Here is a 13,519-nt window from a genome sequence, read left to right on the forward strand (position 1 = left end):
CTACTGTATGTTCTCAACTTCGTTGCAACTTATTGTAGGAAACATTGTTATTAAAGGCATCTACAATAAAAACTTACAAATACTGTTGTATCTCCTTTCTCTGTCTCAAACTTTTAATAGTTACATTCTAAGAGTAAAATTTAAGGCATTAAAGAAAATGATCAAAGGATTATGCTTTATAAAATCCTGAAACAATATTTAATTGTAAATTTTATATGTATATAAATTCTTTGACACTCCTCCCTTCCAGAGGTGGAGTAATTCCTTCTCTCTTGAGTGTGGGCTGGACATAAGGACTCACTTTTCATCCTGCTGATGTAATGGTGTGTGACTGTCATAGGACATAAAACTGCAGCTTCCGCCTTGGTCTCTCTCTCTCTCTCTCTCTCCCCCTCTCTCCTTCTCTCTCTCCTATCACTTGCTCTTAGGGACTAACCTACCTAAGTCATTAGCCACCTTATGGAAAAGTCCCCCCGGATAGGAACAGAGGGATACAGGACCCACCCAGGAAAGAAATGAGGCCCCTTCCAACAGCCCTATGAGTGAGCCGTGTGTCACGCGAGTCCTCCAGCCCCAATCAAGCCTTCAGATGACGCAGCCCTGGATGACAACTTGACTGCAACCTTGAGAGAGGCCCTGCCTGAGCCAGAAGCGCTCAGGTAAAATTCTCCTGCATTCCTGACTCTGAGAAACTAGGAGAAAGTACACATTTGTTGTTTTGAGCTGCTAACTTTTGGGTAATTTGTTACGCTGCCATACATGACTAATACAGTGTCCAAAGAGAGAATGAATTATTGCACTGTTTTATTTGCAGATTAGCTTCCTGATGATCAGTGCTTCCAAGATTGTTCCCCACTGTATTTAATTAACAACAAGGAGACTGGTCTCTATGAAAATCTCTAGCTTGTGTTTTCAGCCACAACTTCCGCAGGGTTAAAGAGAAAAGCCCTGTCCTTCCTCTGTTCCCAGGGCCAGCTCACTCTCTTGAATCAAGTTCTCTGGGAGTGTCTTCTTCCAGAATTGTCCAGGGGGAGAGGTAAAGGGTGGGAGGCAGGGAGTCCATTTCAGGGAGAGGGATTCCGGAAAGAGAAGAGGAGGAAAAGGTGTCGAGCCCTGGTTTCCTCAGACAGCCCCTGGGTCGGGACTCAGGGTGACAGTGTGACACAGAGCGCTCCGTGCAGGAGGAGGGGTCAGGGCAGAGTCCCAGGTCCCCTGAGGGCGGAGTCTGGGGCGGGGAAGCTCAGTGTTGGGGAGTCCCCACCTCCCCGCGGTTTCACTTCTCCTTCTCACAACCTGTGTCGGGTCCTCTTGTCTAGAAACTCAGGACGCGGCCCCAGTTCTCACTCGTATTGCGTGTCCGGTTTCTAGAGAAGCCAATCAGTGTCACTGCCTTTCCTGTTATAAAGTCTCCCCGGACCCGCCCGCACGCAGATTGTCTCCAGACCCCGAGGATGCGCGTCATGGGCCCCGGAACCTTCCTCCTGCTGCTCTCGGGGACCCTGGGCCTGATGGGGACCTGGGCGGGTGAGTGTGGGTCGGGAGGGAACGATCTCCCCGGGGGGACGCAGGATCCCGGGGAGGATGTGTCACCACCGCCCGGCCCAGATCCCGCCCCGTGTCCCGTCCACTCCTGTCGCCCACTCGGGTCTCCCGCCCCCTCCCCGCTCCGTCCCCCCCGTTTCCGTCTCCCGGGCCCCCTGCCCCCTCCCGACCCATCGCCCTCGGACCCGGGACCCGCGCCGAGAGGAGGGTCGCCTGGGTCTCAGCCCCTCCCCGTCCCCAGGCTCCCACTCCCTGAGGTATTTCCAAACCTCCTGGTCCCGGCCCGGCAGCGGGGAGCCCCGGTTCATCTCCGTCGGCTACGTGGACGACACGCAGTTCGTGCGGTTCGACAGCGACGCGGCGAGACTAAGAGAGGAGCCGCGGGCGGCGTGGATGGAGGGGCCGTGGGTGGAGCAGGTGGAGCCGGGGCACTGGGACCGGAACACGCAGAGAGCCAAGACAGACGGGCAGTATAACCGAATGTGCCTGAACACCCTGCGCGGCTACTACAACCAGAGCGAGGCCGGTGAGCGACGCGGCCCGGGTCCCGGTCACGATCCCCACGGACGGGCCGGGGTCTCCCCGAGTCTCCGGGTCCCAGCTTCACCCCGAGGCTGCGGGACCCGTCCGGCGCCTCCACCCGGGACGAGCCCGCGGGGCCTTTGATCCGCTTTCATTGTCACTTCAGGCGCCATCACTGCGGGGTGGGCGGGGTTAAAGGTCGGAGCTGACGGCGGGGCCGGTCAGGGTCTCACACCCTCCAGAGGTTGTTCGGCTGCGACGTGGGGCCGGACGGGCGCCTCCTCCGCGGGTACAGGCAGGACGCCTACGACGGCGCCGACTACCTCACTCTGAACGAGGACCTGCGCTCCTGGACCGCGGCGGACACGGCGGCTCAGATCACCCGGCGGAGGGCGGAGGAGGCTCATATGGCGGAGTATTGGAGGGGCTACTTGGAGGGCACGTGCGTGGAGACGCTCGGCAAATACCTGAAGAAGGGGAAGGAGACGCTGCAGCGCACAGGTGAGAGGGGCCGCGGGGGCTCCTACGAGGAGAGGAGGAAATGGGATCAACACGCGGACACCCCCTCCGCGACCCCGGGAGATGGAGTCCGCCTGGGTTTTCAGATCCGGTACCAGAGAGTGACCCAAAGGGCCCCCCTTCTCTCAGGGACAGTTAGGGGTGCAGTCTCTCAGGGGGTGGAGGGGGGACCATCTCAGAAATGACTGATCAGCGGTTCCCTGTGACTCTGGCAGCTGCTCTGGGAACCCGGGGGGACTTTCTCTCTCGGGCCTTGTTCGCTGCCCCGCACACAGTGTGACTGAGCTCTGACCCCAGCTTTTCTGAGTCATGTGGCCTCCACCCAGCTCAGGACCAGGAATCCCTTTTCTCTCCATCCTGTCTCTGACCCTGGGCTGTCTCACCCTGATTCTGGAACTTTCAAAAGACTAGAGATTATCCCGGATGCCTATAGGTCCACTGTGGTGTGTGGGTTTTGTGCTCCCTTCCCCCAACCCAGTTGTCCTGACTATTCTCGGGATGGTCACATGACCACTGCTGGAGTGTCCCCTGAGGGATGCAAACATCCTGAATTTTCTGACCCTTCTCCTCAGACCCTCCAAAGGCACACGTGACCCACCACCGCACCTCTGACCGTGACGTCACCCTGAGGTGCTGGGCGCTGGGCTTCTACCCTGCGGAGATCACCCTGACCTGGCAGCGTGATGGGGAGGACCTGACCCAGGACACGGAGCTGGTGGAGACCAGGCCTGCGGGGGACGGGACCTTCCAGAAGTGGGCAGCTGTGGGGGTGCCTTCTGGAGAGGAGCAGAGATACACGTGCCATGTGCAGCACGAGGGGCTGCCTGAGCCCCTGACCCGGAGATGGGGTACGGAGGGGGCCGTGGGCACAGAGCCTCTTCTCAGGGAAAGCGGGGGCCTCTGGAGGACATCAGGTCGGGGCTGAGGCCTGGGGGTCAGGACCCTCACCTTTCCGTCCCTTCCAGAACCGCCTCCTCAGGCCGCCATCCCCGCTGGCATGGTGGTGGGCGTCATTGCTGGGCTGGTCCTCCTTGGAGCTGCGGTCACTGGAGCTGTGCTGTGGAGGAGGAAGCACTCAGGTAGGGAAGGGGCGGGACTGAGGTGTCTTGTCCCACTGGGGGGTTTCAAGCCCCAGGTGGACGTGTGTCCTGCCTCGTTAGTGGGAAGGACCATCCACACACGTGTGCTTTCCCAGTCTGGGGCCCTATTGCTAACACTTTATTAACGCACGTGTGAAAATGAGGAACAGATTTATCACCTTGGTGATTCTGGTAATGGGGACCTGATTCTCAATGGTCACAGGTCAGAGCGGAAGGTCACGCTGAGGACAGACCTCCAGGAGGGCAGTTGGTCCAGTCCCCACACATGTAGTTTCCTTAGCTTTCCTGATCCTGCCGTAGTGGGTCTGCAGTCACAGTTCTGGAAACTTCTCTGGGGTCCAGGCCCAGGGGGTTCCTTTAGGACCTCATGGCCCTGCCTCATTCCTGGGTTTTGATGTGATGTTTTCTTCCCGCAGGTGGAATAGGAGGGAGCTACGCTCAGGCTGCAGGTGAGTATGGAGGGGGGTGATCCCTGAGACCCGTGGGATAGTGCAGATGGAAGCCCTTGGGAAGCTCACCCACCCCCATAATTCCTCCATTAGCCACATCTGCTGTGGGCTCTGACCACATCATGTTTTGTTCTCCCCCAGGCAGTGACAGTGCCCAGGGCTCTGATGTGTCTCTCACGGCTTCTAGAGGTTTGATCTGGAGGCCTGAAGTGGGAGGGTGGGCAGAGGTGACAGGACTGGGTACTGGGGATTCTTTGGGACAGTTTGAGCAGCAGTGGACTCTTGAGAATGTCACCACTTACAGCTTCTAACCTGAATTTGTTCATTATTATCTTCTTCTACAGCCTGAGACAGCTGCCTCGTGGGGACTGAATGATGCAAGATTTGTTCATGCCCCCACTTTGTGACTTCAGGAAGCTCTGAGCTCTCTTTCTGCAAAGGGCATCTGAATGTGTCTGCATTCCTCTTGCATCACATGAGGAAATGGGAGACTGCACACCCCTGCCCTCCGCACCACCTCCCCACACTGACCGAGTCTCTTCCCTGACCCACTGTCCTGTTCCAGCAGAGGCTGTTTCCATCCCCACCTTTGCTTTATGTTACTCTGAGCAGCAACTTCTTACTTCCTGTTGAAATAAGAATCTGGATATGAATTTATGTTTTCATTTCTTGCTATGAACGGTTGAGGGATTAATTAAAGGGCAAAATCCTAAAGTTGGAAAGAAAATAAATGGAAGCACTGAGAACCTTCCAGAATCCATGTGTTTGCTGTGCTGAGTCTGTCGCAAATGGAGACAGGAGAGGCTGTGAGGACCGAGAGCGTGGATACGGCCTGAGCCCAATCGGTGCTCAATGCATCATGGGCTCTGACGTGGTAACTCCTCGGCGGGGTCACCTCTCTGATCTTGTCCCTTCAGTAGAACCTCAAGACTGGGCCTCATAGTAATTTTTGCTCCAAAAGACGCATTAGAGCTGGTGGTCCGGCTAGGTCTTATTTTCGGGGAAACACGGTACACACACACACACATCTTTATCCATTCATCTACTGATGGACACGTAGGTTGTTTCCATATCTTAGCTAATATTAATAATGCTACAATGAACATAGGCGTGCTTATAACTTTTCAATTTAGTGTTTTTGTTTTCTTGGGATAAATACCCAGAATTGGAATTGCTGGATCATAGGGCAGCTCTTTTTTTAATCTGAGGAATCTCCATACTGTTTTCCATAGTGGCTGCACCAATTACAGCCCCACCAACAGAGAGAGCACCAGGGTTCCCTGTTCTCCACATCTTCGTTTATTGATAATGGCCATTTTGACAGGTGCCAGGTAATACCTCATTGTGGTTTTTATTTGAATTTCTCTAATGATTAGTGACATTGAGCATCTTTTCCTATGTCTATTGGCCATCTGTATGTCCTCGTTGGTGTAATGTCTGTTTAGGTCCTCTGCCCATTTTTAAATTGGATTATTTGATTTTTTTTGTTAATTCATATGAGTTTCTTATAAATCTTGGATACTAACCTCCTATCTGATGTATCATTTCTGATATCTTCGCCCATTCAGCAGATTGTCTTTTCTTTGTATTGATGGTTTAGTAGGTTTACCTTAAGACAGCGGATACGATCAGGAAACAATTAGGGGAAGGGAAAATGCTGGCACAGACAGTCACCTTCCTGGAGGTCCGTTCTGCAGGAGCAGATCGTCCCCTGATTAATATAAACTCTGGCTGTGTGGACACCCAGGATCCCAGGCTGGAAAACAGCCCCTGATCTTCCATCAGTGTCTGAGCAGTTTCCCCATTTCCCCGCCCAGTCACACATTTCTTAGGGACCATCTACACTCACCTGCCTGCCTACACATTCATTTTTCCTGAGGACCTTGTTTGTTGACATTTTATAAGAAATGTGAAAAGGACACATTTTTGTAAGGGTGACCCTGATGACAAGAGGATCTGAATTCCAGAAGCCCTGGTCCCTCAGATGGTCTTTCAGGGAAATTTGCAACCTCGCTGCCTAGAACCTCATGGAGAAGCAGAGGAAATGTGGGCTGAGACCAAGCCTGTGAAGCCCTGAGGTGACCACAGGGGCTGGTGCTCCCTTGTGACACAGGTCACTCTGGATCCGGGGCTCCTGGGAACTGGACACACTGATTCGCCAAGTCCCCAGCCTCCCGCCTCTGCCTCCTCCCCGCAGTTTCTCAGTGTCCCGGCTGCCGAGCTTCTAGTCCCCAGGAGTCGTCTCTCCCACCTTTAGCCTCTCCTCTGGGTGACAAATGGCCACAAGACCAACCTGTGACCTCTCTCCCAGGTTATTTGTCATCCTGGCTCCCTCCCATGATTTGTCACCTGCCTCGGTCACCATCCCTGGCCCCAGCAGTAACAAGGACAGATACTATGCCCAATGAACCATGTGGGATGAGACCTGACAGACTGGGGAACCCCATATCCACCCCTCCATGCCCGGTATCTTCTCGCACGTCCCAGTTACAAGGGTTAGAACAGCAGGAGCTTCAGGCCAGCCACGGTCCCCGCAGTGATTGGGATGTGCTGGGACGTGGGTCAGAGAAGAGAATGGCAAGAGCCTGACCCGGCCACAGGGACCCAGAACAGCACCTGCTACAGTGGCTCTGAGAAGGGGCTTCCAGCCCTCGCCTCCCTTCCTACCTCATCTAAGATGAGGGGCCTGGGCAGCTCTTATGCTGCACGTGGCAAGTGTGTCTCTGCTCCCCTCCAGGAGGCTCCACGATAGCTGCCCACCTGTGGAGAGTCCTGTCTCTTTCAGACCTGGTGGCCACAAGCTCTGTGTACTGGATCTGGGGCTCTCCGTCTTGCAACAGTTCAGAGGGATCTCTGCCGGGTAAAATCCCCGGGGCCGCTTCCCATCATGCCTTGTGTGACAGGTCACATATGCTGACGGTGATACTTGAGGTCAGAAGAGTCAGAAGGGAATTTGGAGATAAGTGCCTCCTGTCACAGTCCGTTCAACAGACACATTCAACTAGAGAAAGGACAGACTCGCTGGGTTTGAGGGAAGATAATGAGGAAAGTCAGCCAGAGCCACAGCCTGCGGGTGGGAAGAGGAGATTCTGTTTCAAACTGGGTTCTAGGATGACCCAGCTTCCCATTATTTCACTCCCCCTTTGTATCTCTAAAAATGTCTTCTCTGCTCTTAAACTTATGCATTTGGTCTTAATTTTAGTTATCTGTTTTTCAATTTTAAAATTTCTACTGGGTTCTGTTATATGCTGAGTTGTGTTCCCCCCAAAAGGTATCTTGCAAACTTAACTCCTGTATCTCAGAGTGTGACTTTATTTGGATATTGGACCTTTGTAGATTTAACCAGTTAAGATAGGTCATTAGGGTGGTGACCCCAATATGAGTGGTGTCCTTACAAAAACAGGAAATTTGGACACAGAGACAGACATGCACAGATGGAAGTTTATGTAACAAAACAGGGAAAATAGCACATGAAGACGGAGGCAGAGATTGGACTGGCAGAGTTCAGCTGCAAACCAAGGAATGCCGACCACTGCCAGCAGCCACCAGAAGCTAGGAGGAGGCAGGAAGGATTGTAACCAGAATCTCTGAGGGGGTGAGGCCTTCCAATATCTTCATTTCAGTCCTCTAGCCTCCAGAACTGTGAGCCAATAAATTCCTGCTGTTTCAAGCCATCTAGCTTGTGGTCCTTTGTTACAGCAGTCCTAGCAAATGAATACAGATCCCTTTTAAAATCTGCTATGTCACCTTTTAGAATTGCCAGTTCCCCACTCAAATTATTATGTGTCTGTATTTGAACATGGAAAGCACATTTGTTTTACTACATGAGTCTAATATTTACAAATTCTAAAATTTTTGCAGTCCGCCTCACTTGAAACTTGTTACTGCGTGTTCGGGCTCATGGTGTCTTGGATGCTTTTGCTAGTATGCTGGGTCATTTTTTAGAAATATTACGTGTAGACCTCTCCAACTCCCCTGCCGTCTTGGCGGCTGCTCTTGGTTGGTGACCGACCCACACCTAAGGCAGGAAGATGGTGGCTGCAAAGAAGACAAAACAGTCGCTGGAGTTGATCAACTCTAGGCTCCTAATTGATATGAAAAGTGGAAAGTACACGTTGGGATACAAGCAGACTCTGAAAATGATTAGACAAGGAAAAGCGAAACAGGTCATCCTCACCAACAACTGCCCAGCCATGAGGAAATATGAAAAAGGTCACGACGCCATGTTGGCCAGGACAGGTGGCCGTCACCACAGAGGCAACAATATTGAACTGGGCACAGCGTGTGGAGAACTCTACAGAGCATGCGCACTGGCTGCCACTGATCCAGGGGGTTCTGACGTCATTAGTAGAAGCCAGGACAGAGTGGGGGAAAGTAACTCATGCAATTCTTTTCTTTAACAGAACTGGCCAGAGCTTGTTTTAAAAAAATAAAATAAAATAACAAAAATGTTGTGTGTAGGAATTATTTGCAGCCTAAAATGGTGCTATCTTATTCAGGATGTTTGTCCTAGTTGTTTCTTGCTGCCTAAGGAGATGTTTGCCATGATGCCCCAACCGCAGTCTGAGGACCCAGTCACCCGTTATCACCCAGAGATGGAGAAACCGTAAGTGACTGTAAGTTCCTGAGCGGACTAGTTATTTCTGATTCACTCATGTTTCCAGGAAGCAGCATTTCAGAGTCACTCCTTAATGTGGGTGTTAGTGTATCAGGGTCCTACCCTCATTGGGAGCCAGCTTTCACCTCCTTTCCTGCTCAGTCCCTCAAGGAGCCAAAAGCTCAGGCAGAGCTCTTGCTGATCTCCTCAGGTTTGGCAAATGCCCTCAGAGCGAAAGTGACTCCGGTGCTCTGGGCCCCCTGACCTCAGCTCCCCAGGCAGTGGTCCTGCCCTAGACCTTGGCTGAACCTCCTCACTATGCTTGCATGTGGAGGGTTTCAAGGACATGACCTTTATTTTATCAGAATGTCTCGGTTGTTCTAAGTGGGGGCCTGTGTCTCCTGAATCACCTCCTCCTCCCTAACCAGCAGTCAGGGGACAAACTACTTTCTAGGCTGAGAGGGAGCACAGTGCTGGGAGCTCCAGTTCTGAAGGGGAGGGAAGGAGAGCATTTGATCCTAATGGAGGGGGAGCAATGTCAGGGGGAGTGACAGCTCAGGGGTGGGAGTCACAGGCCCAAGAGGGGGTGCTGGGGACAGAGGGGAAGGACAGGAAAGTTTCCCTTGTACACTTACTCCCACAGAACATCTCAGGACCAAAGTCCATTACAGGAAGTGCTGCTCCTTTGTTGTCACTCACTTTTCCTCCTGTCCCATGGCCTCCCTCTGACGCTCCCAAAGTCACAGCATCCTTTAAAAGGACATGAACAGAATTAGGGTCACTCTGGGTGAGTTTACATGCCAGGAATGTGTCTGAAATCCCACACACACCATGGTCACCTGCCAGGACCACGAGTGCCAGAGGAGGATTCAGGGTCAGTCCTTTCCCCGCCCTCTCCTGAGTGAGACCCCAGAGGATTCTCTCCCTCCCTGAGGGCGATCATGGAGGGGTGGCTGCCCTAGTACCAGGGGCAGCAGTGTCTCATTCCAGACCTCGGGGTGTTGAGTAGCAGGTGCACATGCCCTTCAGTCAAGAAGTGGCTCAAGGTCTTTGCAAGACAAATCTTTCCCCAATTGTGCTTGACGTCTGTAGCCAAGCTGCCTGTCACTTTCCAGACTGTGGGTCCCTGTTCACAGAGAGGAAACTCTCACACTCCTAGGAGACTGAGTGTCCCCTGAGGAAGCTCCCGTTGGGGCCATCACGCAGCAGAGCAACCTCTGCAAGGCTGGGACTCTGGACCAAGAGTCTGTCAAAACTGTCAGCTGAGAAATAATAACCACGAGGTGTTTTGTCACCAACAAAGGATTCATTCGGGAAAAGGACAGGGATGCAACCCAGCGCGTGCAGATGGCAGCCACGTGCACACTCTGCCCGCGTGCCAAGGTGGAGGGTACTGATGGGAGGGAAAGACAGTTAATGATGGGAAGTTAGAACCTGGAGCATTATTATAGAATAGAGTTCTTCCTTAGGGGTCTTGGGAACACTTAGAGCACAAGACCTTCCATGAGCCCTCGCTCCTCCCACAGACCCTCCCCACTGATTACGTTGCTTCAAGTTCCAGTTCATCTTTATCAAAACCCAGATTGAAAATGAAGCCCAAAGCAAAACGCCACACGTTGGTCCAGGCTGTGAAGGGTCACTGGCCCCACACAACGTGGTGAAGACCCTCCCCTCCTCACAGGTGAGAGGAGCCTGACGTCCCTGTAAGGAGCCTGACGTCACTCACAGGCCTTGCCTCGATGGGCCAAGCTCTGCTGTACCTCCAGCACCATGGGAATGTTCTGCTATGGTTTTCATGAAATCCTTCTGCTCCCAATAGTTGGGTCCCATCTTCTCCAGCCACGTAGCCCGCGGCATCACACTTTGACTCGCTCTGTCGCTGTTGAAGCACAGAACCCACCCACGTGTGTCCCCCAAGGTGGTGGGGGTGAAGCTGGGCTTCCTGACTCTGGTGGATCAAGGGAGCGTCTAAACACATCAGGGAGTGACAGCCTGGGCTGAAAAGGTCCTCCAGGGAAGGCTGTAGGGGCTGTCACATTCCCGCCCCCTCCTGGCTCTGTCCTGAGCTGGGTTCAGTTGCTCCCAGCTCCCTCCCGCCTGCACCTGTGCTGGGGAGCTGTTCCCCAGGGGCTGTTGGTTTGTGTGGAGGGGAAAGGTGAGAGGAGGAGAGATGGAGAAGCCAGGACAGGGCTGGGGTGAATGGAGGGAACGGAGTGAGGTGAACGGAGGGGAGGGGTCTCTCTCAGGATCGGGGATCCCCACAGCAGCAGGAGGAAGGTTAGGAGCCACTGAACCGGCTTCTCTGCCCATGTCACTGTCTGGGGAGAACTCTGAATCCCCACCCACTGCTGTAAACACAAACCTCTACTAACTTTGATGGGCTTTTCCAGAACCCTAAGATCTAATTCTAACAAAAATGCGTCTCTATCATCACTCTCCTGGCAGAACAAGCAGAACAAGCTGAAGGAGGCAGGAGGAAAATGAAAGCCTGGGAGACGACCTAGGAGACAGGCACCCCCCTGAGGGCGGGGCTCTGCTTAGATCCGCCTCCCTGGGCTGCATGTGCTCAAGTCCAAACGTGGCTGTGCAGCTGTGTCCCCAGGCTCCTTGTTACCCACAGGGCAGTCCTGGGCCCGTTCTCCCTTGGAGAGTCGATCCTGGGGTATCTAAGTGAACCACCAAGGTCATCTGGCTGCCTCAGGCCCTTCTTGCTCTTCCTACATCACAGAGTGAGCTCTTCTCCAAGGGAGGGCAATTTATTTTTGTGGATGGATCTGAGATAATAGAAAATAGATGTTGGCCTCTAGAGGTCGCTGGTTCCTGGCATAGATCTCCTGAAACCCTTGTAATAGGAACTGTAAGTGACAGGAACACTAGGATCACCTCTTGTTCTAACATTTGTCTTTGATCCCGTCCTCTCCGGGAGGGTGAACTCCATGGACAGAACCTCCTGTGCTCAGGACCCTCCCAGACCTCGCCCTGTGTATTTCTTCATCTGGCTGTTCACCTGTGTCCTTTATCATAACCTTTAATAAAGAAGTAAATATATGCAGACGTTTCCCTGAGTTCTGTGAGCTGCTCTAGAACATTCATTAAAACCAAGGAAAGGGTTATTAGAACCTCTGATCTATAGCTGGTTTGTCAGAAGTGATAACGTGGGCTTTGAACTGGCATCTGAAGGGGGGGCATCTGTGGGACGAGCCCTTAACCACTGGGATCTGACACCAGGCAGACAGTGTTAGAATTGAGTTAAATTGTAGACCATCCAGCTGGTGAAACAGAGAATTGCTTATTGTAGGGGAAACCTCCACACCTTTGGTGACCAGAAGTGTCAGAAGTGAAGTGTCTGTAGAAGTAAATGAGACACACAGGAAAGAACGACAGGGAAGCCCTGGGTTTTCCTAACACAGGAGAACTATGAGTTTATCCTTTACAACAGGACAAGGCAAGTAGGGGAAGAGAAGGAGAGCCAGGGGAGGAGGACAGAAAGGTGTGGAAAGGTGTGGGGAAGGGGATTGATCAGGGGCTCCGGGAGAAGGTGGGATGGCTCAGTCTCTTTGCCCAAGCACCCACCAGGCTGGCCGTCCTTTGTCCTCCGTCTGCATTATCAGTCTTCTCAGTCTCCGTGCTCACCAGCCCTGGGCTCAGTCAGTCATAGATCCCCAGAGAGGAGCAAAAGGAGGGTTGGGGACCCCGTGGTCTGGCCGCTCGGGATGCCTTGGAATCTGGGGTGAACAGGGTGCCTGCCCCCTGGTGTGGCTGTTGTAAACGACATATTGACTAACCCTGATTGATTGACTTTCCTACAACCTGGGAACCTATTGACAAGTAGACATGATGCTGTGTCCTCTGTCCCTTGGTAGAGCAGACGTAAACACCTGGCACAGGTGTGTGAGAACTGAGAGGAAGTCCAGCACTAAGCCCTCTGCTGAGCTGGACTTCCCCACCCAGCGACTGTGCTCAGCGAGAGCAGGAGATTCTCACACCCAAACCTGGAGATTGTTTCGGTGTTGTTGTTTTATTACTGCCATCCTAGGCCTTCTGCCTGAGTCCCGCCTCTTCCCCCAGGTTTTCACAGAAGAAATTACACCATGGGACCTTGCTCTGTCTGATGCATTTACAAGTCTATGTATTGTAACATCCTTAGTCATTTCTATCAGCTCCTTATCACTACCCTGGGCCAAGCTAGCTTGCCTTGACTTTCTTCAACATGAAGCAAAGCAACTCTGTTTCTGTGGTACAGTGCGAGAAACGTAAGAAGTAGTCTTTACTCCATTTGTTGTTAAAACTTCAGTCCTCAGTTTGTCTCTCAGTTTCAATCAGTCTGGTCACTTCAGAGCAAGTCTATAAGCAGCACACAGCTTCACGAGCTGATCCACCATGACATTCTTTTGTTCCCATATCGAGCATACAGACTAGGTGACCTTGGAGCCATTTTGTTTTTCACAATTAGAAACCACTAGTGCACTGACCACAGTGTTTTAAATGAAAAAAGTCTGACAATGTCAAGTGTTGGCAAGGACATAAAACAACTGCGTCCTGCTGTTGAAAGAGTAAATTGGTCCAATAGATTTGAAAAATGGTTTGTCCTTGTCTACCAAAGATAAAGATTCACCCTCTGTATACTTGTGGATTCCACTTTTAGGGTTTACCAACAAGAAAACATAATACTGGTATATGCACCATAGATTGTTCAAAGCAGTTTTATTTATAATAGTCAAAAGCTGGAAACAACCCAAAAATTCATCAGTAGTAAAGTGGATAAATTGAGTAATGTTCATACAATGGAA

The 13,519-nt window shown here is 52.2% G+C and overlaps 1 protein-coding gene and 2 long non-coding RNA genes across 3 annotated transcripts in view; all 3 read left to right on the plus strand.

Moving 5' to 3' along the window:
* Positions 1-13,519, plus strand: part of LOC109439938 (TBC1 domain family member 22B) — a 323,763-nt gene that overhangs the window by 213,794 nt on the left and 96,450 nt on the right. The gene's annotated exons all lie outside the window — the stretch shown is intronic.
* The window catches only part of LOC109441477 (class I histocompatibility antigen, Gogo-B*0102 alpha chain), a 266,582-nt gene that overhangs the window by 149,112 nt on the left and 103,951 nt on the right, over positions 1-13,519 (plus strand). The gene's annotated exons all lie outside the window — the stretch shown is intronic.
* LOC109440227 (patr class I histocompatibility antigen, A-126 alpha chain) lies at positions 1,259-4,892 on the plus strand. The gene is made up of 8 exons (XR_012496587.1): positions 1,259-1,524; positions 1,784-2,068; positions 2,290-2,565; positions 3,156-3,431; positions 3,549-3,662; positions 4,100-4,132; positions 4,274-4,321; positions 4,477-4,892. It is a non-coding gene; the product is annotated as a patr class I histocompatibility antigen, A-126 alpha chain (long non-coding RNA).

This window comes from Rhinolophus sinicus, linkage group LG05 (assembly GCF_036562045.2).
Source record: "Rhinolophus sinicus isolate RSC01 linkage group LG05, ASM3656204v1, whole genome shotgun sequence".
NCBI classification, from domain to species: domain Eukaryota; kingdom Metazoa; phylum Chordata; class Mammalia; order Chiroptera; family Rhinolophidae; genus Rhinolophus; species Rhinolophus sinicus.